A 25,013-nucleotide genomic window follows, 5' to 3' on the forward strand; every position below is an offset into this window, starting at 1 on the left:
GACTTTGGAGTAGTATCAAGTGTCCTCTAAGAAAGACCAGTTATCCCCTTTTCTCTGTGGAATCACCATGGCGGCTGGGACCCTGTACACATACTCTGAAAACCGGAGGGCTTTCAAGGCCCCCATTGCTGCTTAGTACAGCGGGGTTCAGGTCCGCGTGCTCTCCGCACCACCCCACTTCCACTTTGACCAAACCAACTGCACCCCTGAATTTTTCCGAAAATTTCCTGCCAGCAAGGTTCCAGCATTTGAGGGTGATGACAGGTTCTGTGTGTTTGAGAGCAATGCCATCGCCTATTATGTAAGCAATGAGGAGCTGCGGGGAAGTACTCAAGAGGTGGCAGCTCAGGTGGTGCAGGGGGTGAGCTTTTCTGACTGTGACATCCATCGTCCCTCCAGGTAACACCAGGGTGTTCCCCACCTTAGGCATTATGTACCACAACAAACAGAACACTGAAAATGCAAAAGAGGAGATGTAGCAAATCTTGGGGCTGCTGAAGACACGGACTTTTCTGGTTGGTGAGTGAGTGACACTGGCTGATATCTCAGTTGTCCGCACCCTGTTGTGGCTCTAGAAACAGGTCTTAGAGCCTTCTTTTTGCCAGGCCTTCCCCAATACCAACTGATGGTTCCTTACCTGCATTAACCAGCCCCAGTTCAGGGCCATCTTGGGGGAAGTGAAGCTGTGTGAGAAGATGGGCACAGTTTGGTGCTAAGAAGTTTGCAAAGAGCCAGCCTATAAAGGATACCCCAAGGAAAGAAAAGGGTTTACAAGAAGAGAAACAGGAGCTCCTGGCTGAGCAGATGGAGGGAAAAAAGGCAACTGCCCCAGCTCCTGAGGAAGAGATGGATAGGTGTGAGCAGGTATTGGAGCCAAGGACCCTTTCACTCACCTGCCCAAGAGTACCTTCGTGTTGGATGACTTTAAGTGTAAGTACCCCAATGAGGACACACTTTCTGTGGCACTGCCATATTTTTGGGAGCCCTTTGATAAGGATGGCTGGTCCCTGTGGTATGCTGAGTACCGCTTCCTGAAGAGCTCACCCAGACCTTCATGAGTTGCAACCTCATCACTGGAATGTTCCAGCGATCAGACAAACTGAGGAGGAATGCCTTTCCTAGTGTTATCCTCTTTGGAACCAACAACAGCAGCTCAATTTCTGGTATTTGGGTCTTCCGAGGCCAAGAGCTTGCCTTTCTGCTGAGTCCAGGTTGGCAGTTGGACTATGAGTCATATACATGGCAGAAACATGGTAGTGAGGAGACTCAGACCCTGGTTCAAGAGTTCTTTTCCTGGGAGGGGGCCTTCCAGCATGTGGGCAAAGCCATCAATCAAGGCAAGATCTTCAAGTGAACACGTCTTCCCAGTTGCCTAGCTGCCTGCACCTATCCTTCAAGGGAGATGGGGGTCATTAAAGGAAACTGAACATTGAAAAAAAGAAAGACTAATTATGCACCAGAACAGTCATGCATTTGAGCTCTGACCTCAATAAAGGTGTGAGATCTTTGCCTCTCAAAAACAAGCTATCCTAGGGATTGCTACATTCCTCACCAAGAAGCAGATCTGCGAATTCTTGGAAACTGCAGGTTTCTGCCAGTTGTGGATCCCTGGGTTTGCAGAGGTGGCAAAACCTCTCTATGAGGCTACCTAAGGGCCTTAAGGTAGCTCCCATGGACTGAGACAGAGGAAAAAAGTTTTGAAGATATTAAACAGGCCCTACTCTCAGTGCCCTCATTGGCACTGACAGATATTTCTCAACATTTCCATTTGTTCATGGATGAAAAGAAAGGGATTGCAAAGGAGGTGTTGACTCAGAGACTTGGGCCCTGGCATAGTCCAGTGGCATACTTGTCAAGGAAGTTGAACTGTGGCTGCTGGATGGCCAGCATGCCTGAGAAACACAGCCACCAAAGCTCTAACAAAAGACTCTGATAAACTGACTTTGGGACAAAATTTGATTATCAGTGCCTTTCATGCAGTGATGAGCCTATTAAAAATCCCACCTGATAGATGGCTGACTAATGCCTGGTTAACCCATTACCTGACTCTTCTACTAACGCGGCCTAAAATAACCTTTGCTCAGTTTGCTGCTATCAACCCAACTTCTTTGCTGTCTGAAAATATGGGAGAGCCCCTTCTGACTCCCATGATATCCCATTTCCAAAGTACATGACCAGATTAAACAGACAACAGACTGATCTTCCTGAACTTGGAGATGCAGCAATTTCATGAAAAATGGGGAAAAGGCTGGCTGGAGCACCATAGTTACCCTGGAGGGGACCCTTCAGGCCAAGGCCCTTTCCCCTGAAACTTCTGCCTAGAGGGCTGACTGATTGCTCTATGACCCTTGAACTGGGAAGGGGGAAGAGAGTAAACATCTACACGGATAGCCACTATGTCTTTGCCAGCCTCCATGTACACAGGATGATTTACCAGGAAAGGAGGCTCCTTATCACAGAGGGAAAGACTATCAAAAACAAACAGGAAGTCCTCAACCTATTAAAAGCCGTCTGGGATCCCAAACAAGTCTCCATGATACATTGCCCTGGACACCAAAAAAGAGACTCCACAGAGGTCATAGGAAATAAAAGATTGGACCAGCCCAAAAGGAGGCAGCCAAAAAGTCACCTGACACTGTTTCTGCTGCCAGCTCCCACCCTGCGAGGGGTCCCACCTACTCAACTGAGGATGATGACTTCATCTGGAAACTGTGCCATGCTTCCACCAAGTAAAGGATGGTGATTCATGGCTGACAACTGCATCATCCTGCCCCAAACCCTGGGGAGGACTTTGATCAAACGACCACATGAGGGTACACATCTCAGTAGAACTAAGCGAGCCACCTTCCTGTCTAAATTATCTCATGCCCTCCTTGAATCCCATTCTCCAAGATGTTTGTTCCAGATAGTCAGCCTTGCAGGCCACCAATCCAGCTCTCACACCATGACGAGGACCTGGAAGAAGGGAGAGAGGTACAGCACCAGGGATTTGGGGGGGGGGGTGTTGTTGTTTGCTGTTGGTTTTGTTTTTTGGTAATAGACTTCACTGAGGTAAGATGTTTTGGATACAAGTATTTGCTAGTACCAGTAGACATTTTCCCTGATTGTCGGAGGTGTTTCCAACTAAGAGGGAAACTGTCTTACTGGTAGCAAAGAAATTCTTAGAGGAGGCCATCTCTAGGTTTGGGATGCTACAGCTCTAGGCTCAGACAATGGGACAGTCTTTATGAGATTCAGGATCTGTCAAAGATACTTGGGGGGGGAGGGTCAATTGGAAACTTCATTGTGCCTATCACCCTCAGAGTTCAGGAGAGGTAGAAAGGATGAATCAGACCTTAAAGGAGACCTTAACCAAATTAACCCTGGCAAGGACTGATGGTAGACCTCCCCTTTGCCTCTCTTATGGTCAGGAATGCTCTACACACTCAAGGACTGGCCCCTTTATGTCTGGTAGACCATTCCCTCTCACTCCTAAGTTCAAATCAGAGATGTTGACGGAGCTGCTGAATTTTGTTTTGTGTAAGTCAATGCAGGCCCTACAGCATACCTAAGATGGACGGCTCCCGGGCTGGAGACATGGCTCAGTGGTTAAGAGCACTGACTGCTCTTCTGGAGGTCCTGAGTTCAATTCCCAGCAACCACATGGTGGCTCACAACCATCTGTAATGAGATCTGATGCCCTCTTCTGGTGTGTCTGAAGACAGCTACAGTGTACTTATATATAATAAATAAGTAAATCTTTAAAAAAAAAAAAGATGGACTGCTCCCTCTGCTATGAACCTATATGAACTACCTCCTTTAAAGTCACACAACCACAAACTGGGGACCTTGTCTGGGTCAAATGCTACCAAAAAGAGATGCTGCGTCCACGCTGGGAAGGATCCCACACTGTCATCTTGACCATTCCTTCAGCCATGAAAGTTGACAGAATCAAGTCTTGGAAACAGCACTCCCACCAGAAGCCAGTCTCTTGATGGACAATCCAGGAAATGAACTGTTTAGCCACATCCACATTATCCCCTAAAACCAGGACTTGTCTCTATTTAACCATAATGTCCTCTTTGTTGTTTTCCCTATCTCTGGTAACCACATACCTGGCCCTGATGCCAGGTTAACTAGATGTGGTTAACCTGATGTGGTTAACTAGAACCACAGACGGTGCACTGATAGCCGACACCAATCCTACGCATTCTCCACGTTTCAGACAGCTCTTTGTTCCATCTTTAGTCTGGGTGCGGATATAACACCTTGGAAGCTAACCCTACTAAGCTTGGATTCTACCTTTGTCCAGTTGGTGAATCAGGTTGTGGAGAACGAGATGACTTGTATTGTGAATCCTGGGGTTCTGAGACAATTGTCAGCTCAAGGATAGTAGACTCACCAGACAGCTACATCTTTTTTTTTTTTTTTCCAGAGACCGAGGCAGTTAGCTAAAACTCAGCTGGGAGAGGGGAACTCAATCAGGATCTAAATGGTTAGTCTGGGGCTGGAGAGATGGCTCAGAGCACTGACGGCCCTTCCAGAGGTCCTGAGTTCAATTCCCAGCAACCACATGGTGGCTCACAACCATCTGTAATGGGATCTGATGCCCTCTTCTGGCCTGTGGGCATTCATGCAGGCAGAAAGCTGTATGCTGTATACATATTAAGTAAATATTGAAAAAATCAGTCTGCTTCCTGGGTGGAGAGGATGAACCTAGGGTTTCAGGTTATATATACAGGGATCAGGACACACGCTTCAGAGTTTCCAAAAGTTCTCAGTCCAGAAGGAAAAAGTGCCGATCCCCATCATGCCTAATAAAATTCTCAACCCAGGCTGGGACAAAGGACAGGAAAACACCCCAGTGGGAACAATAGCTCCATCTCCTACATCAGGAGGGAGGTCTGGTTGGGGGGAGTGATCCCTGACCCACCAGGTCAGGATATGCCTGGCTCATTCTTGTCTTTGAGATACACTTTTGGACTCCTGAACTCATCTTCCACAGACTTGACTCAGGACTGTTGGTTACGTCTGGACCCTAGACCCCCTTGCTATACCGGAGTTGACCACCTGGCAAACTTTGGGACAGGGGCTAGAGATATCAAAAATCCATCCCTCGGGGTTGGGGATTTAGCTCAGTGGTAGAGCGCTTGCCTAGCAAGCGCAAGGCCCTGGGTTCGGTCCCCAGCTCTGAAAAAAAGAAAAAAGAAAGAAAAAAAAATCCATCCCTCGTGATTATTCAAAAGAACCACCTCAGGTGTTGCCCCTGCCATGAGGCACACATTACTCTTGGGAATACCTAGGATAGGGACCTGTTTTCACTCTAGTATCTACAACATTGTAACAAAACCCATGAATTGTTGGGGCAGGGTACCCAGTGGTCCCACCCTGAGAGTCCTAGCTTGCTTGCTCCGCTGGCCTCACCCCTTGCCTCAGCCTGGAAACTTTTTCTGAATCATCTAGCATCTTTCTTCTGGGTAACCTCCTTCCCCAGATTTACTATTACTCAGATGAGGGTGGGTGAGAGCACCTCAGCCTTTACTCCCACCACTGGAGATCCCAGGCAATCCCCATCCTGATTCCCATGCTCCTGGATCTTGGGAGAGCTGGCAGTTCTGGAATTGGGGCAGCTTCCCTTGTCACAGTTGACCAAAACTACAAGACCTCGAGGAATCAGACTGTTAGGGACTTAGCCGTTTTGGAAAAATCCCTCAGCCATCTGACCTCCTCCCTAGACTAACTGGTTGAAGTGGTCTTCCAAAACAGGAGGTGCTTTGACCTACTCTGTATGTAACAAGGGGCCCTGGTGTAGCCCTAGGGGAGCAATGTTGTTTCTATTCCTTTCTATTCTATTCCAATCATACTGGAATAGTTAAGTGGGAGCTAAGCTGAGTGAGACAGGTTAAAGGAGAGGGAATAGGCTAGATTGGCTAAACAAGGATGAGTGGAGTCCCTTTTCAACCGGTCACCCCGGGTCTTTAGTAACTGGGCTGATATGCCTTTTGGTAGTTGATAATGGAATGCACCTTGTTAAGGCCTAGGTAAGAGGTTAAGGCCTGGGTAACTGTTACCTGCTTAGCCTGCCATTATAAGGAAATGTTCACATAAGTTTCTGCTGTCACTAGGAAACTTTCTCATGCCCAGGTTGATTACATAATCTGTTATGTTCTGTGCCCTTGGAAACTGATCACGATAGAAGTCAGAACTGCTTTGTATAGTTACAATGAGCTTGGACCTGAGAACAATCACCCAGCAGCACTTCCTGCACCTATGTATAAACTCTTATGGTATTTTCCCTTATAAGCTGCCCAAGGGATGAACCCTAACATAAGAGAAATACCTGCAGTAATATAAGAAACTATTTGGAATAAGACTTCCATTTTGAGGAGGGGTTGAGTGAAGTTTAAGTTCCCAAGACCTCCTTAGGAGCTGACATCCTATTTTCCAGAACGAGACATGTACGTGGGTAACGGCAAGTTAAGACATGAATGTTAGACAAGTCCTATCCTGGTAGACAAGTTAAGACATGAATGTTAGACAAGGCAAGTCCCCTGCCATAGTTGAATACTCCGATCAATGGGAATAGGATACGGGTAACAAAGACACGTTCCTAAGGAAACCCCTATCCCTAAATCCTGATTGGTGGAATAACTTGGCACAGATGTTTGTTTATGTCAAGCTTAAATGGCCTTGTAGGGAGGCTGGAGAGATGGCTCAGTGGTTAAGAGCACTTCCAGAGGTCCTAAGTTCAATTCCCAGCAACCACATGGTGGCTCACAACCATCTATAATGGGATCTGATGCCCTCCTCTGGTGTGTTTGAGGACAGCAACAATGTACTCATATACATAAAATAAATAAATCTTAAAAAAAAAAAAAGCCAGGTAGAACCTTAACTTGGAGTCACAGTTCAGCTCCCGAGCCCAAATCATGTCCCTAGTCTATCAGTCCTAGGCTGTGGCACTCAATAAACTATCCTTAATTGACTGAGATTGGTGTCTAAGTGATTTGTGTAGCGATTCCCAGACCCAAACATACCCTTTGCCTATTAAATTTCATTTCCCACTTTGTGTGGGATAAATGTTAAGTCCATGGTCCTGAGGAGCCAATGTAACCCCTTAGATACTGATCAAGAGTTGACATCAAAGGTTTGATGTGTTACAAGAAAGAGAGAGGAATGTTGGGGGCCTCCTTAGCTACAGAGATTCCATCTTGCATATAGTCTCCATTTTGTACTAAGCTAAAGTCCTAGGAACAGTTTCCGGCTCAAATGTTCTGGATGAGTCCAAGCCACAGTATCCTGCTCTAGACTTCACTGGTTGGCTTCCAGCCAGGGCCAAGACCACAGCTGCCCTGAGCTCTGATAGGCTGGCCTCAATCCAGGTCAAGCTATCAAATAAACCACCTGAGACACTTCATATGCAGGAACTACCTAAAAATACCAGGTGTGTAACACCCAATGTATGCACGAACCTGATTGGACGCCCCCCTACCCCACCTAGTCTGTGGTTTTTGTCTTAAAAAGTTGCTCTGTTTTGCACCTGGCTGACACAGCTTGGATCCTGAACCCAGCAGTCTCCCTGATATATATTTCTTTGAATAAAGAAACCGTTTGCTGGTTCAAACTTGGTTTTCATAGTGGAGTATTCCCAAATTCTCAGACCCTAACAGCGCAAACATCATTTTCATCATTATCCCTCCTATGAAAAAAATTCTCTGTAGTAACCCTAAAGACTCTTAGAAACCTTCCATTACCGGCAGGACTAATCTCTCCTAACAATTTTTTTTTTTTGTCAAGAGTCTTATTCAAGAACCAGTTAAAACTATCAATGTTCCATCTTTCCTTTAGCTTTTCTTAACCTACTCATTTATATGCAACTAATTTGCTTTACAACTTTAACTCCATTCCCATCAATCAACAGCGTGAAGAGGGAAAAGCAATTTGAAAATTGAAGGAACGCCAGGTGTGGTAGTACACGCCTTTAATTCCAGCATTCAGGAGGGGCAGAGGCAGGCGGATCTCTGAGTTTGAGGCCAGTTTCAGTTACAGGGTGAGTTCTAAGACAGCCGGGGCTGCACAGAGAAACTCTGTCTCAAAAAACCCAAACTACAATTAGGTAATTTGATAATGTACAACCTATTGGCTAATAGTTTTGATTTACATGATTTGGAAAACTCTTGGCTCCTGCTTGGGGCAGGGGTGGGGGCTGCCTTTGTGAGTGTGGTAAGGGAAGGTATAATCGGCATTTGCGAGTATATATATTTTTTGCTCTAGGAAGCTAAGTGATAAAGAGAAATAATTGCCAACCCAAGAGTAATCTGTAAATTGATGGAGTCTGGACCTCCCAGAACTACGTTTTGTTTCTCAATCTGCATTTCATTGTCTCACATTGCACTGTCTAGACTTTGTGAATAAACAACACACTTAATGTGTGAATCCATCTAGACCCAGGGTAGAAATACGGAATCCTAACGGTGGAATCCTAATGTTTTTATTGTTAATTTTTTTCCTAAGAAGAGTAGGTTTGGACCGGGTAATCTCTTAATAGAATACTTAAGAGCTTCCTGGTGCCGCAGGGTTTTTTTTTTTTTTTTTGCCAGATTGCTGTCTATGTCCAAGGCACTTCCCTAACTCTGAAAGCTCGCAACACACATTCCACAAGAAGGAAGGCCTGGATGCAGTTGTCTGTATGCTGCTGTGCAAAAAGAAGGGTGTGCTTGGTGTCCAGTGTTAGCCAAACACCATCCATCCATCCATTCATTCATTCACTCATTCATTCATTCATTCGATATTTATCATGTGTACTTTCATTGCCAAGCTTCGTTGCTTGCTCATCAGAGGTCCATCATGTGCGGTGCGCAGAGGCAAGAACTTCAGATTCCCAGGCTGGGATCTTCCCTCCAGAACAGCTCTGAGACAAAGAGATGCACCCCTGTAGTTCCCAAGGCTGAGGGCTCCGCCCGCGGCCCCCAGGGCTTCAGAGCGGCTGCTCATCCACTTCCCGGCCGGAGGGGGCGCTGCAGCGCCAGCCCTCGGCCCGCCCCTACGCGGCGCTCGGCTCGGATCCGCGCTGGCGGGCGGCGCCGCGGTGGTACGTTCCCCTTAGTCGCCCGCCCCCTCCTCCGCGGCCCTCCCCGCCGGTGGTAGGTGCCGGAAGTGCCGCCATTTTGGGGTGTTCTGCTCTGGCAGCGGCGGCAGTGGCAGAGGCGGCGGCGGCGGGACGCGGAGGCTCCCCCGGGATTCAGCCTCAGCAGCGAGGCAGCGGCGGCTGCGGAGGCGCAGGCAGCAGCTGAGGCAGCGGCAGGCTCAGGTGCAGCCGCTGGTGAGTGCCGCGGCCCCAGGATAACGGGCCGCGGGATGGAGGGAGGGAAGAGGAAGGCTGGAGGGAGGCGCCGCGGGGCGGGTCCGGTTCGGGCGGCTACGGGTCACAGGGCCCTCCGGGCGCGGTCGCTCCCGGTTCCCCGCACTCCGGGGACAAGGCCGCGGACTGCTCGGAATTCGGGGCCCATTCGCGTCCGCCTGGCGCGTGCCCCTGCTCCCAGGGAGACCCGCCCTCCTCGTGGCCTTGCCCCGGCTCCCTTGCCCTTTGCCTTCACTCTCCAGGCCTCGAGGGCTTGGTTCCTGCACCGCACCCGAGTCCTCCTCTTTGGGTCCGCTGTGCGAGATCCCAGCTGTCTGCCCTAGATGCTGCTTCCCTGACCCTGTCGCCCCACGTGTTCTTCGTGCCCACCCCTGGGGGTGTCCCAGATTCCCGCCCCTAGAAGGCAGCGCTTTTCTCGAACCTCCAGAGCTCTTCCAGTTCTCGCCCTGGGTCTGCTTTGGCTCGCCCTACCCCCCACATCAGGTGTTCACCCAGTCAAGGCCTAGTAGCAGGGCTCGAATCTCGCAACCAGGAGTGCGGACAGCTCTTGAATGTGCTTGCTTCGCTAGGTACCAGGCTTTGGAATTTAAAATCGCTAGTGACTCGGTTGTGGTGGTTCCGGCAGGATGTTGTTTTAATTCTCTCAGACCATTGCATATGCTTTTAAAGAGCTTTTCATTGGTTTAGAGACTGATTCCCGGGTGAAAGTGAGATTTTGGTTAGAGCTTGTTTTAGCAAAACAGAATCTCCTTCTGGTCCTCAGTTAATGCGGTATAAAAGCTGTTGAATAGTTTTAAAGAGCATAGAGTCGGCTCATAATATCTGCATTGTTAGGAGGTTACAAACTCCTTTGCACACTTGAAAGGAACTTAACCTTTAAAAGCTCTGTTTAAAAGCTCTGTTCTCTGTCTTGGATTTGGTTTTAGTTGCACTTTTTTACCTTTTCCACAGTTTGTTTCTTTTTAAAGAACGTTATCCTTAGAATGACGTTGTCTTCAGATGGAATCGCTTAGAGTTCTTTCTGTTTTTGGCATTAACAAGTGTACTTGGAAAACCATAGAGGTTAGAATGGACAAACTGCAGCTGCACTGATTTTTCTCTCTATACTAGTTTTTATATTAGTAGTTTTATTGACTGAGAATTTGGCTTCTGATCGTGACCTAGAGAGGATTGAAGTCGTACTTAGGTAAAGCAAAGCTGGAACTTTCAGCTGTTCCTTTAGCCGACAAGCTTATGGGCCCTCTTGGTTCCTTCTCTACCACCTGTTTCTCTTAAGAATGGCTCTTGGCTCCAGAGCATAGGTCTCCACTTCTCTCATTCTTACCCTTTGGGTTTTCTTTTCTCAAGGATCCATTAGCAGGAGGGGCTGTTACAGAGAGTTGAGCTGGGTTTTTTTTTTTTTTTTTTCCCCAGTGCCTAGGCTTTCTCACAAAGGAAAGTGACTTATTTGCCCAAGGTTATTATAGCAAGTGCTTTTAAAACACCTCCCACCAAAGGTTTGCTTGCTTTGCCTTTTTAAAAAAAATTCACAACACTATCATGAGCAATGATGCACATTTAAGATGTGATAGAATGGAAAGGGCTCTGGGCTTGAAGTTAGAAAGTCTACATTTATTTTAAAATCTTTTTGCAGTCGGTTACTAGTTGGTCAAGTCATTCTCTTATTTTAATCTTCACAGTCTTCTAGGAGTTGGTATCCATTTCACATGGTGTTAGTTCCCTGTGAATGTACCTGTGGGCTGATGGGCAGATAGTGAAAATTGGAGCCAGGATGACTTATTTTCTAAAGATACTGCATACTTTTCTTGTTACAGAACTGCAGATTCATTATAAAACATAATTCAGATGGGAAGGAATCTTATCTTTCAGACATTGTTGTTAAAATTGGGGGGGGGTTCAAATTTACACCCCCCCAGGGTCTTCCTATGTAGTCCTGACTGGCCTATCTCTCAAGTGCTGGGATTATGGTGTACACCACCACATCTTTCCAGATGTGTCTATTATTTCCATCTTTCTTTTGTTGGTGTGTTGTTTCTTGTGGTGTTGGGCTTGAAGCTCTTGGCCTCCCACAGTTATAGGTTTGCTGTCTCCCACTGTGGTTTTCCCTAGTCCGCATCCTTTTCTTTTTTTTCTGTGGGTAAGATCTTCATTTTCTGCAGTTCAGGCTCACCTTGAAGTTCACTGCAATTCTGCCTCCATTTTCCAAGTGCTAGATTACTGGTATATGTCACCGTGCCTGTCTTGTACATGGTGGAGAAGCATTGATCATTTACCAAAGTAGGCTCATCCTATTCAGTTTGGTCATGTTGCCCTCTTCCCCCATCTTGAATTCCTGACCTCTTGCCTCTGTCTCCCAAGTTGTAGAAAAACAAGTGTGTCACTACACCCGGCTGTGATGTAACTTTAATAGGGGGTTAGGCTTGGTTTCTTTTACTAACCACATTTTATTCTTAAGTCTATGGTGTTTTGTCAGCTTGTTTGTGTGTATGACATGTGTGTACTGTGGGTGGTTGGGAGGGAGGTCAGAAGAGGGTGCTGGAACCCTCAGGAGTTAGAGTTAGAGAAATTGTTGTGAACCACCACAGTGATTCAAACTTGGATCCTCTGAGCTATCTCTTCAGGTCCCAGCCACACTTTAAATAATTTTAAATAATGATTTGTATTTAATAGTTTGTGCTCATATGAGATAGGCCAGTAGATACTCCATTCAGCTTGGGAGCAGAAGAATCTCTCATTTAAGCATGTGGGTCAGAAGAAAGAGAAAATTAGCAGAGACCTAACATTTATTGTGTATAAGTTCAGTGTGTGTGTGTGTGTGTGTGTGTGTGTGTGTAGCGGGCTGGCGGGGGGTTAGATGAAGATTGGGGTCTGTTATTAGATGCAGAGTGTGGGTACTAAATTTGGTGCCCTTCCTTTTACTGCCCAAGCTTCTTAAACTTTGTCTTCCTGAGAGACTGGACCTCATAAGGAAGTAGGTTGATAGATGGTAGCAGTAGTGGATGCCTTGGGGAGAAAACAGCTGCCATTTAGAGGAAGTAAGAGCATAGGCTCCTCTGCCTCCCTAAGACAGGGTGTCTCTGTGTGTAGCCCTGGCTGTCCTTAAACTCACAGAGATCCACCTGCCTCCCTCTGCCTTCAGAATGCTGGGATCAGAGGTGTGTGCCACCACCATCCAGATAGCTCTGTGCTCTGTCAACCAGCAACTATTAGGATTTGATTAAGTTCTTTCATCTGTCTTGTAAAAAAAAGGGCTTTTTTAAAAAAAATACAATTCATACACCTTATAATTTATCCATTTAAGGTATACAAGTCAGTGATTTTAAATTTAAAATTACTTCTTTTGTTGTTGTTTTGACAGCCTGGCTTTGTGGCCCTGGCTAGCCTCAAACTTACGGTATAGACTAGGCTGGCCTGCCTTCCAAGTACTGGTATTAACAGAGATGTGTCACATACCTGGGCTGTTTTTGTTTTTATTTCTTTGCTTACAGGTCCAGTATCCCATATTCTAAATGCTTGAGGCCATAGGTCTAGAGGTGCTCTGAGGTTTAAGCTGTTTGTTTTTATTTTTCTGAGACAATGTCTCATTAGCTCAAACCAGCTATGTAGACCCAGCTGGCTCATACAGAGATCTACCTGCCTCTGCCAAGTGTTAGGATTAAAGGCGTGTTTGAAATGACCAACTGGGGTTTGGTTAAAAAAGATTTTGGGGGTGGGAATATTTACATGTACATAATGAGATGCCTTGAAGTCCTAAAATAAGCTTTGTTTAACTATCCTATATTCTTTTTACATGTAGACTGATGCGCCCAGCATATATGTATGTATGTGTGTTCTCTCTCTCTCTTCTCTCTCTCTCTCAACACACACACTCTCGCTCAGAAGTAGGCTAGCCAGCTTATGTGGTAACGGTGTGTCTTAGGAGGGTTTTATTGTTGTGAACAGACACCATGACCAATGCAAGTTGGAGCTAGCTTACAGGTTCAGAGGTTCAGTCCATCCAGGCAGGCATGGTGCAGGCAGAACTGAGAGTTCTACATCTTCATCTGAAGGAAGCCAGGAACTGAGCATCCTTAGGCAGCTAGGAGAAGGGTCTCCAAGCCCCCCCACCCCCCACAGTGACACACTTCATCCAACAGGGCCACACCTAATAGTGCCACTCCCTGGGCCAAGCATATGCAAACCATCACACTGTGCTTGAAAAACCCTCATGCTAGTTTTGTAGCAGCTATACTAGTTTATTTTTAATTTATTATGAATTTTGACACTGGGCCTCCACTATGTAGCCTTGGCTGGCCTAGAACTCAAGTAGATAAGGCTAGTGCCTGTTTCTGCTTCCTGAGTACTGGGGTTAAAGGCATGTTCCACCTGGCTATTTTAATTGTGCATTCTTGTGTTTGTGAAGAGAGAATGAATAGGAATCTGTATGCCACTTGTGTGCAAGTGCCCATAGAAGCCAGAAGAGAGCATTGGATCCCTCTGGAGGTAGAATTACAGGCTGTTGTGAGCTATCTGATATGGGTGTGGGGAACTGAACTATATCCTGATGGAGCATGAAATGGTCTTAATCAATCACTAAATCATCATGTATCCCAGGCAAGTCTTGGATCTGCTATAAAAATGAGGGTGACTTTGGAAGTTTCCCCAGCCTTCTAAAGGCTGTGATTTCAGAGGTAAATCACGGCTATCATTTTTTTTGTGATACTGGGAATTTAATCCATACTCAGAGCTTTGGGTAAATAAAGCAAGTATTCTGCCAACTGAGCCTCATCTCAGGCTCACTTAGCCATTTCATTTCCCATCAGCAGTGATCAGCATTCCAGGTTTTTCGTACTTTACAACACTTGTTTCTGTGATTTTGTTTTAAATGGGTCTCTGTGTTGGTGTGTGCTTGCTGTGGTACAATGTGGAAAAGAAGCCAGAAGACAATTTTTGAGATTCAGTTTTCTCTTACCATATGACTCTTGGGGAGGGAGTTGGTTCTTTCTTTCTACCAAGAGGGTCCTTTGGAACTCAGGCCATCAATCTTAGCAACAGGCATCTTTACCTGCTGAGCCATCTTCCTGGATCTTGTATCCACAGTATTTTGATTTTTTTTTTTTTTTTTTTTTTTTGGTTCTTTTTTTTCGGAGCTGGGAACCGAACCCAGGGCCTTGCGCTTCCTAGGTAAGCGCTCTACCACTGAGCCCCAGCCCCAGTATTTTGATTTTTATATATTATTTTTATTTATGTGTATGAGTGTGTATCTGTGTGTCACATGTGTGTACCCACCCATGTTGACCAAAAAGGGTACTGGATGCCTAAAAGCTGGAGTTACAGGTGGTTGTTGTGAGCTGTCCAATGAATAGCTGGGAACCAAAGTTGGGCTTGGGTCCCTTGGAAGAGCACAGCAAGCATCCTTAACTGCTAAGCCACATCTTCAGCCCACTATCAACTTTTTGTTTTGTTTTGTTTTGTTTTGTTTTGTTTTGTTTTGTTTTTTCGGAGCTGGGGACTGAACCCAGGGCCTTGCGCTTGCTAGGCAAGCACTCTACCACTGAGCTAAATCCCCAACCCCCAACTTTTTGTTTTTAATTAAAAATTTATTTAGTTTTATGTATGTGTATTTGCCTGTATGTAATGTATGTATGTGTGTGTGTGTGTGTGTGTGTGTATATGCATGCATGCATGCATGTATGCACATCATATTTGTGCTTGATGTCCTTTAAGTCAGAAGAGGTAGTCAGAGCCTCTCCAACTGGTGTTACAGGTGGTTGGGTACTAGGGAACTAAACCCAGGTGCTCTGGAAGAACAGAAAAGTGCTTTTAATTGTTGATTCACCTCTCCTGTTCCTATTTTTGTTTGTGTGTGATGTTGCTACATAGCCTAGACTGGTCTCTGTTATAGTCTGCCCCCTTACCTCCCCTTTTAGTTTTGCTTTGATTTCAAGACTGTCTTTTGTATCCCAGGCTGGACTTAACTTGTGGTAGGGGCAGGGATGGCCTGAACTTCTGGTTCACTTGTCTCCCCTTCTCAAGAGCTGGGGTGGCAGATGGCAGATGTGTACTATATCATTCACACACACACACACACACATACACACACACACATACACACACACACACACACACACACACACACACACGTACATATATGGTTCTGGATATTGAGTCCAGATTAACACCCCCCCACACACACACCTATTTTACATTTTGTTTTGTGCCTTGATACAGGATTTTGTCCCAGGCTGTCCTCAAATACTATTTGAGGACATTAAATTCTTTATTTTATTTTTTGTTTGAGACAAGATCTTTCTAGATATTCCTGGTTGTTCTGGAACTCTCCTGTAGACCAGGCTGACCTTGAACTCACAGAGATCCACCTGCTGCTTCCCAAGTGCTGGCATTTAAGATATGTGCCACTATGCCTGGCTATCCTCCTTTTCTTACCTCTTTAAAAAAAAAAAAATGAGGGGTTGGGGATTTAGCTCAGTGGTAGAGTGCTTGCCTAGCAAGCACAAGGCCCTAGGTTTGTCCCCAGCTCTGAAAAAAAAAGAAAAGAAAAAAAAATGAGATTCCAGGTTCAACTGCCCTTTGCGCCTCAACCCCACCCCCCAAACCCCATACCCCTTTTTTTAGACCAAATCTTCTTACTTTGTAGATGGGGCTGGTCTGGAATTCATTGTCATCTAGATTGGTCTTATTTAAACTTATTTAAATCTATCTTTCCCCTCCCCTCCCCTCCCCTCCCCTCCCCTCCCCTCCTCCCCTCCTCTTCTCTTCTCTCGAAGCTGAGGACTGAACCCAGGGCCTCAGCTCCTAGAATGCTTGCTAGGCAAGTGCTCTTCCACTGAGCTAAATCCCCAACTCCTATTTGATCTATCTTATTCTGTCTCCCAAGTTGGAATCTTAGGCATGAGCCCACCATGCCTGACTTTCTTAGTTGAATTTCTAACAGGGTCCAGAGTTGGTTGCTGTTGATTTACCCACTCTTTTGCTTGATATGTCTTGGCACACAGACATGGCCAACAGGACCAGACAAGTAAAGTAGAAACAAGAAAAGTTGGATAAGACCTGAGACTTTCTATAATTGAGAGTTGATGGTTTGTTTGTTTTTTTTTTTTAATGGAGGTATTTTGTTAATTGAGATTCCTTCCTCTCAGATGGCTTTAGCTATGTGGAACTGAAATGAGACTACCCAGAACAATTTATTTTGATTCTATTCTTTTCCCTTATCCACCCAGTACTATTCTTATCTCATGGGTGAGTAATGCAGTTCAACCAGGTAAAATAAGCTACACACACACACACACACACACACACACACACACACACACACACACACACACGTGTAAAGGGCCTATGGCTGTACTGCTCATAGACAATAGCTACTACGTGTTCCTTTCATTCCCTCTTTTGAGGGTATTTTGATTTGTGTATTCCTGTGCCTGTGATGTGGGGTAAGATTCTTTAGTTAAGCCCAATTCATGACATTTAAAATGTCTTAATAAATAAGGTGCTCTTCCCCCATAGAATTGTTTGTGTATATGTATGTGGACATACTAGTGATGTCATAATGTGAAGGCCAGAGGACAATTTGCAGGAGTCAGTTCTCTTCTACAGATTCCAGGGATTTAACTGTAGTTAGACTTGGTGGCAAGCATGGGTGCCCCATAGAATTTTTTAATGTACTGATCCTTGTGAAGTACTTGATAAATAATGGTTTCTAGACCCATCCTTATTTCATATTTACATCTGTTGATAGGAAGTCTCTGTGTTCACAGAAAACATAAAAATACAGTTGAATATATTGAATTTGTAGCAAGCTACTAAGGGCTTGTTAATAGTTTACTAAGTGGTAACTAGTGTTAAGAGTTGGGCCTGCTGGTGGTGGCTCACACCTTTAATCTTAGTACTTAGGAGGCAGAGGCAGGTGAATCTCTTGAGTTCAAGGTCAGCCTAGTCTGACCTCTGCCCTTGCAACCTCCCCACCCAAAAGAAAATAAAAATACACAAACAAAAAACAAAAGCATATAAAATAACCTGTCGTGGAAGCTGTCTGTTGTAGTGTGTCCCACAGTGTACCCCTCTGTCCACACATCTTTGCAAATGTTCATTACAGTGAGTCATTGGTTTAGTTCAAAGTCTCTGACTTCTGTGGCACCATCAACATTGTATGCTCACCAGTGGTTCTGTTATTGTCCTGTGCCAAGGGGATCCTGTAGCTTTGGACTAGCAAGACTAGCCCTTTCACATGCTCCAACAGTTTACAGGTGAGGTAGATTTTGGGGTGGGCCAATTCAAAGCCCTGGATGTGGGCCTGGGTGATAGGTAGCTGAGCTGGTCAGCCGGGTAGGGAGTGAGAAGTGGGAGAGTAGGGGGAGAGGGGGCATGACCAGCTCTCCCATTCTCATCCTCTTGGGGTGGCTCACTTACTCCACTCATGCCTCCAGAGCCAGCTCCAGTGTGCTGCCCAGTCGAAACATAGGGCCCCCTCTCCCCTCTCCCAAGTACTGCAGTGGACAAGAGGTGAGGGCAGTCCAAGGACTCTTACAGTGTCAGGGCTGGCACATCTCTGCTTTCTTTATCAGGGCCAGCTCTAATGTGTTGCCCCAGTGAGGAGCAGGACTACCTGGCTCTCCCAACTATAGCAAGTGGCAAGAAGGATGAGGGCATCACCTCTGAACCTACAATCTCATGCTCCTGCCACTCACCAGCTGCAGTACTTGGGGGAGTGGGCCCTGTACAGCACAGTAGAGGTGGCCATGGTGGAGAGGATGCAGGTGAGCATGCATTTATGTGCTGTGAGGTGGTGTGGGCATAGGGGTAATGGACCCCTGCCTTGACCCACTACCTTAGGCAGTTGGGTGAGCTGGCCCAGAGAGCCTGAGCTGTCTGTTGAGGTGTTCAGTTTTTAGTGTTAGGCTCTTAATTTTGTAAGGTCGTTGTCTGGATTTATGTAACATTGCTGTTCTTCAGCAAAAGAATTTCCAGGTTAGGAACTGTTGCAAGTTTCTATTTGTTCTTTTAATTTTTGGTTTCCTGTGAGGTGGAAGCAAATTCTAGCAGAGAATAGAGGAATGTGATACGTGGTGTTAATGTAAAGCAATTTATAATCCATTCTGAGTAGACCTTTTTTTGTTTTGGACCTGACCTTATTTGGATATATATTAAATTTTTCTATTATCTATGTCTGTGGGGTGGGGTGGGGAGATGGGTTTCTCTGACTGTCCTGGAATTCTGTAGACCAGACTGGCTTTGAAATCAGATCCCACCTGCCTCTGCCTATCAAGTGCTGGATTAAAGGTATGTGTAACTACCTACCACTAGGCCGGAACAGATCATTTGGGCTTATTCCCAGTTTCTTGTGGTTGCATCTTTTGTGTAGGGGATATATTCTTTTCCACTAATCTCCTGTCCCCACACACTGTAGTCACCTAGCTCAGCGTTTCTTTCCTGGGTGAATTCTGTCTGTCTTGGTGATGCTGACTTCTGTATTTGGTTATAGTGGGCTAAATACATAGAGAAACCCTGTGCTGTTTATTAGCCATTTGCTTTACTCTGACTGCAGTCAGAACAAGAGACTTGGAGGACTAAGGAGCAGAGGGATAACATGATAATGGTGACTACTTGAAATTTACAACCATTTGATACTGTTGAATCAATACTGGTTATGGAAATAAGTTATTTAAAGTTGTGTAAGAGGCTTTCTTCAAGGATATTTCACTAGGAGCTATTTATATGGTAAAAGATTATTTGTTAAGTCTCTATTTCTCTTTTTGTGGTACTGAGGGAAACCAAGGTCTTGGCCATGTGGTAAACAAGTCTATATACTATTGAGTTCATATCCCAGGTCCTCCCTTGTTTTCGAACAGAGCCTTACTGAGTTTCCCAGGTTGTCCTTGAACTCTTAGTCCTTCTTCCTCAGTCCTCTGAAGTAGCTAGGATTTCAAACTTGGGCCATCAAGCCTTGCTAGGTCCCTATTTCTTAGGTAGTAAAAGAAGCAAGCATTAGATTTTGTTTGTTTTTCAAAACAGGATTTCTCTGTGTAGCCTTGGCCTGGAACTTGCTCTGTAGACCAGCGTCGCCTTGAACTCGGAGATCTGATTACCTTCTGAGTGCTTGGGATTAAAGAGGACCTCCACTGGGTTGCAAGCATTACATTTTGTATTTAGCAGTATTCTTCAGCTTCTCCCTGCTCCTAATAATTCAATTCATATTTGCCTGTATTCTAAAAATACATTTTTTATGTCTGGCATGGTGGCACATAACTTTAATCCCAGTGTTTGGTATACTAAGGCAGGTGGTTCTGTGAGTTCAAGGCCAGCCTAGTCTACATAGCAAGTTGCAGACCAGCCAAAGTTACATTGTGAGACCCTTTCTCAAAAAACAAAACAATAACAGTAACACTTTATTGCATGTAGGGGCAGGGTGTTGCACAAGCCATAATGTATGTGTGCAAATCTAAGGACATCTTGGTGTAGTGGGTTCTCTCCTTTCTCTCTGTGGCATGTTGAGGGGCTGAACTCAGGTTTACGGACTTGGCAGCAGGTGCCTTTACCTGCTTAGCCATCTCACTGGCTCTTGTTTGTCTTTTTTCTTGTTCATTCCTGTAATAGCTTATGTGATATGAGTTCATATTTTATTAATAATAACCTTCATTTAAGTAAAATTTTGAGTTTTTGAGGAACAGAAATCACCCTATGTTTATTGTATTTTTTTTTTCCTGTCCCGTGACACAGCCACAGCTCTAGAGTGACACAGCTCTCCCGTGACACAGCCACAGCTCTAGAGTGCTGGCAGTGAGCACCCAGAGTGCCTCAGACTTGATTTTACCAGTAACTGCTGGAATGTATTTTTTTTTTTTTTTTTTTTTTTTTTTGGTTCTTTTTTTCGGAGCTGGGGACCGAACCCAAGGCCTTGCGCTTCCTAGGTAAGCGCTCTACCACTGAGCTAAATCCCCAGCCCCGTATTTTTTTTTTTTTTAATATCTTTTTAGGGCCCTAGTCACGCAGTGGGTTAGTGTGTAGTATTTATCTGTTGTCATCATTTAGTACAGGCTTTCAGGCATCTAGGCAGGCTGTGGTGAAGTCAGGATTCTCTCCCCTTCCCCTTTCCAACACTGGGATTATAGATGTGAGTTACCACTTGTGGCCTCCCTTCAAGTTTTTGTTTGTTTTTGTTTTTGTTTTGTTTTTTTAAAGATTTATTTTATTTATATGAATACACTGTAGCTGTCTTCAGACACACCAGAAGAGGGATGGTTGTGAGCCACCATGTGGTTGCTGGGAATTGAACTCAGGACCTCTGGAAGAGCAGGTTGGTGCTCTGAACCACTGAGCCATCTCTCCAGGCCCCCCCCCCCCCCTTTTTTTTTGACACAGGATTTTTCTGTGTAACCCTGGATGTCCTGGAATCCCTCTGTAGTTCAGGCTGGCCTTGAATTCAGAGATCTGTTTGTCTCTACCTCTGCCTCCTGAGTATTGGGGTTAAAGGTGAGCACTATCATCGCCCACCCTTTTTTTTTTTTTTTTAAGATTTATTTATTTATTCTATCTAAGTACACTGTAGCTGTCTTCAGATACATCAGAAGAGGGCATCAGATCTCTTTACAGATGGTTGTGAGCCACCATGTGGTTGCTGGGAATTGAACTCATGACCTCTGGGAGAGCAGTCGGGTGCTCTTAACCACTGAGCCATCTCTCCAGCCCCATCATCGCCCACCCTTAATGGCTGCTTTTTATGATTTGTTTGTTTGTTTTAGATATACATGACTGACAATAGTATTGTTCCTGACAGGAAACTTAAATGAGTCACTTTGCAAAGTTTTCGTGAGGCTTGTGGGACTCATTTTTTTGTTAAGTAACTCATTTTAAATGGTTTATCCCCCCCCCCTTTTTTTTTTCCCTTTTTGGGCCAGGGATTCTCTGCAGTTTCTGCTATCCTGGACCCCCTCCTGAGTCTTAAGGTAGGCAGCCAGCTTTATTTATTTTTTTTTCCTCTTGAAAAATGCTAATAGGCTTGAGTGGAACACAATAATGTAGGTTGAATGTCACTTGAGACTTAAATAAGGGGTGACGATGTGTGGCTGTGTCTCATAGATTGGTGGAGCCTGTCTGGTGTGGATGCAGTAATTTCATGAATTATCTGTATCACAGTGTTTTTCTCTTTGAGAAATGTTAATGAGGGAAAGAAGGAAGCTATGAAAAAGACAGTTTAGCATTTCTTTTTTTTTTTTTTTCCTTTTTTCTTTTTTCTTTTTTTCAGAGCTGGGGACCGAACCCAGGGCCTTGCGCTTACTAGGCAAGCGCTCTACCACTGAGCTAAATCCCCAACCCCCAGTTTAGCATTTCTAATTTGATTGTTTTTAGTTTTTATTTCTTTAATCATTTTGGTTTTATTAGTAAATAAACTATACCAGAGAAATGTGAAAATCCCCCCCCCCCCCTTTTTTAAGACATTACACTACATTACTCTGACTGTCCTGAGCTCACTATGTAGAACAGGCTGGCCTTGAACTCTTACAGACTCAGAGTCCTGGCTGTCCTGGATTCTCTTTGTAGACCACCCTGACCTAGAACACAGAGATTTACCTGCCCCTGCCTACTGAGCTGGGATTAAAAGTGTATGCCACCAGGACTGGCCCCAAATCCTTTTAATTTTAATGAGCAGGGATTAGAGGTATACAAGGAATTTGTATACAGTAAGGTATAGTTTGCAGTTTAGAAAAAGCTATAAAATGTTTCCTGTCGGGTCAAAGTATGATTGTAAGTATATGTATAGTGCTGAGAACTACTTTGTTTAAACTCTATCCATAGAGCAGATTTATAAATGACCTGTCTGTTTTGTTTTCCTTATATCTGGGGCAGTGTGTGTGCAGTATTGAACTGAAGGATACACATAGAGGAAGCTTACAGTCCCTACTCTTTACTCCTCAGATTAGGCTTTGCACAGAGTAGACATTTGCTCAGTGCTCCATTATCTGGTACAACGAAACTTCATGTTTGAGACAGTTCAGTGTTAAAGACTAGGGAGAGGAAGAAAACTGACTTTAAGTTACTGTCTTCTGAAGACAGAGTAAAGCCTAAAACAACTTTTTGGAAATAATGTAAGCAACTTTGTTTTGAAAGGTACTGACTACTGCATTGGCTACAATTTGTGACATGAAAGCTATGTGAGGCTAACTCAGAGTCAGAAACAGTCAGGGTTTTGACTGTTTTATAGTGTGAAGCGGGGGTCTTAAGTTCTTTTCCTTTTCTCAGCCAAGGTAAGATTTTTTAAGGGAAGTGTATAAACCACAAGGAAAAAGGACTTCTCACATTTTATAGACTAATATCCTTTTTGTTTCTAGATTGTGTGCTATTAAACTGATGTAGCAAAATTGCCCTCTAAGCTTGTCTTCCTATTCCCTTTTCAAGTTTATGAGGAATCATGAGAAGACACTTTATTACATATTCATTGTTTTATTGAATACTGTTTCTTTTTAGTAGCTCCTGGACATATTTTCAGGGCAATTAAAAAAGAAACCAGCTTGCAGACTTCTTTACTAAACTAATTTGGGTTCTAGATGGAGTTGGGAAACTAGAAACAGCCTGTGAAACCAGCTACAGCAGAATTTAGGTGAGTAAATGACCCCAACTGGATTTTGAACTGCTTTTCTTTTCTTTTCTTTTTTTTTTTTTTTCAGAGCTGGGGACTGAACCCAGGGCCTTGCTCTTCCTAGGCAAGCGCTCTACCACTGAGCTAAATCCCCAACCCTGAACTGCTTTTCTTGATGCCTAATTCCTACCGTTTAGCTGACATTATAATCACTTTTGAGCCATTTTTCCCCTTTTAGCTTGTAAATTTGAGATTGCTGTTTTACTTTATAAGATAAAGGTTTTCTGTTTTGTTTTCAGAATATCTTGCTAATAACATTTATCGTCAGACTCTAAACTTGTTACTATTTGAGATCAATGATAGGCTATGGACAAGAGGACATTTCTTAAGTTTTTCAAGATATTTTTCTCGCTTTCATGTCTTTGTAGCTTTGATATTAAATATTGTTGCAATGAAATCATGTGCTATTAAATTATTATTGTAGTTTTGAGATAGGAATCACCCCCCACCCCCCACCCCAAGCTGAGGACTGAACCCAGGGCCTTGCACTTTCTAGGCAACCACTCTACCACTGAGCTAAATTCCCAACCCGGAGATAGGATTTCATTGTGTAGCCTTGACTGGCCTAAAGCTCTTAAAGATTCTCCTGTCTCTGCTTCCCAAGTGCTATGATTAAAACTGTGTCATCTCATCTTGCTACTATTTTTTCTAAACTTAATGTTCATTTAACTGTTGTAATTTCTGTGGAGTAAGAGACATCTGTAGAAAAAAAACTTTATAGTGTTCCAAGAAGCTTACAAATTAAAATGTTTTCTGTAGAATTCTGACCACTTTATTTTTCTGAATAAACTACATCCATAGAGCAGGTTTTCTTTTTTGTCTTTTGTTTGTTTGCTTGCTTTTGTTTTTTCCAGACAGTTTCTCTATGTAACAGAAACTTGGCTGTCCCAGATTCAATTTATAGATCAGGCTGGCCTTGAACTCACAGAGATCTTACTGCTTCTGCCTCCTGAGTGGTGGAATTAAAGGTGTGTCACCATGCATGACTGCCCTGTTGTTTTTTTTTTTCTTCGTGTGTGTGTGTGTGTGTGTGTGTGTGTGTGTGTGTGTGTGTGTGTGTTTTCCCTACATATATGACTTTGCACCTCATGCATGCCTAGCATTTTCAGAGGCAACAAGAGATCCTCTAGAAACTAGAGTTATAGACTGTTGTTTGTTGATATGTGGGTGCTGGAATTAAACTTGGGTCCTGGAAGAGCAGCCAGTGCTTTTAGGCTGCTCAGCCATATTTTCAACCCTGGAGCTATGGGTTCAGACCTCAGTAACTTCAAATTCTCGTGGGTCCTATGCTGCCTTTTGATCTCTGCAGACACCAGAGTTCTGCAGACAACACAAATGTTGTGGACATACATGCATGTAGGCAAGATACTCATATCTTAACTATAAATAATAAATGAGTGAATGAGATGGACTGGGATGTAACTCTGATAGAATGTGTGCCTATCTATAGGTTCAATTCCCAGTATGACAAACACTAGAACAAGAACCCAAAAAGGGGGCTTCTGGGAGCTAAATGACATTGTACATTGGTCGAGAGCAGTACTTAATCTCATGTAACACAAACCTCAGATACCGGGGTGATGTGCACCACCAGTATCTGACAGGCTGATATGTTTCTAAAAATCATGTAAGGAAGCTAAAGTTTCTTGAAGTTGAGAGAACTTTAAACTTGATTGTTGTTGTTTGAGTCAGTTTCTCTGTGTAGCTCTGGCTGTCCTGAATTCATTTTGTAGACCAGGATTGCCTCAAAGTCAGAGATCCACCTTCCTCTGCCTCCCTGAGTGCTGGGATTAAAGGTGTGTGCCACCACCCCTCAACTGAGCTTTAAACTGGTACTTACAATGCCAGCACTTACATAACATGGACACTGTGTGAAAGGAAATGGAAGCATAAATTGTTGAAATGTCGATTTAGTTTCATTTCTTGTTTTGTGGAGGGGACCTGGGGGCATTAGGTTAGGGTCTTGCAATATATCCTACCTAGGTCAGTGTCAAGCTGGAAGTAATTCTAAGTCAGCCTTTTAGTGCTAGAATTACA

General features: G+C 44.4%; 1 protein-coding gene and 1 pseudogene across 52 annotated transcripts in view; both read left to right on the plus strand.

Moving 5' to 3' along the window:
- Positions 1-49: 49 nt before the first annotated feature.
- Positions 50-4,652, plus strand: LOC147995565 (elongation factor 1-gamma pseudogene; annotated as a pseudogene). Its single transcript, XR_015684484.1, has one exon. The product of XR_015684484.1 is annotated as an elongation factor 1-gamma pseudogene (transcript).
- A 4,491-nt stretch (positions 4,653-9,143) lies between these two features.
- Celf1 (CUGBP, Elav-like family member 1) overlaps positions 9,144-25,013 on the plus strand; it is a 74,621-nt gene continuing 58,751 nt past the window's right edge. For 19 of the 51 annotated variants that reach the window (XM_087653181.1, XM_087653186.1, XM_087653197.1 and 16 more), the window contains exons 1-2: positions 9,144-9,301; positions 22,885-22,937. The gene's annotated coding sequence lies outside the window, so the exon portion shown is untranslated. 51 annotated transcript variants of the gene reach the window in all.

The sequence above is a fragment of the Rattus norvegicus genome, chromosome 3 (assembly GCF_021556685.1).
Source record: "Rattus norvegicus strain SHRSP/BbbUtx chromosome 3, alternate assembly SHRSP_T2T, whole genome shotgun sequence".
NCBI classification, from domain to species: domain Eukaryota; kingdom Metazoa; phylum Chordata; class Mammalia; order Rodentia; family Muridae; genus Rattus; species Rattus norvegicus.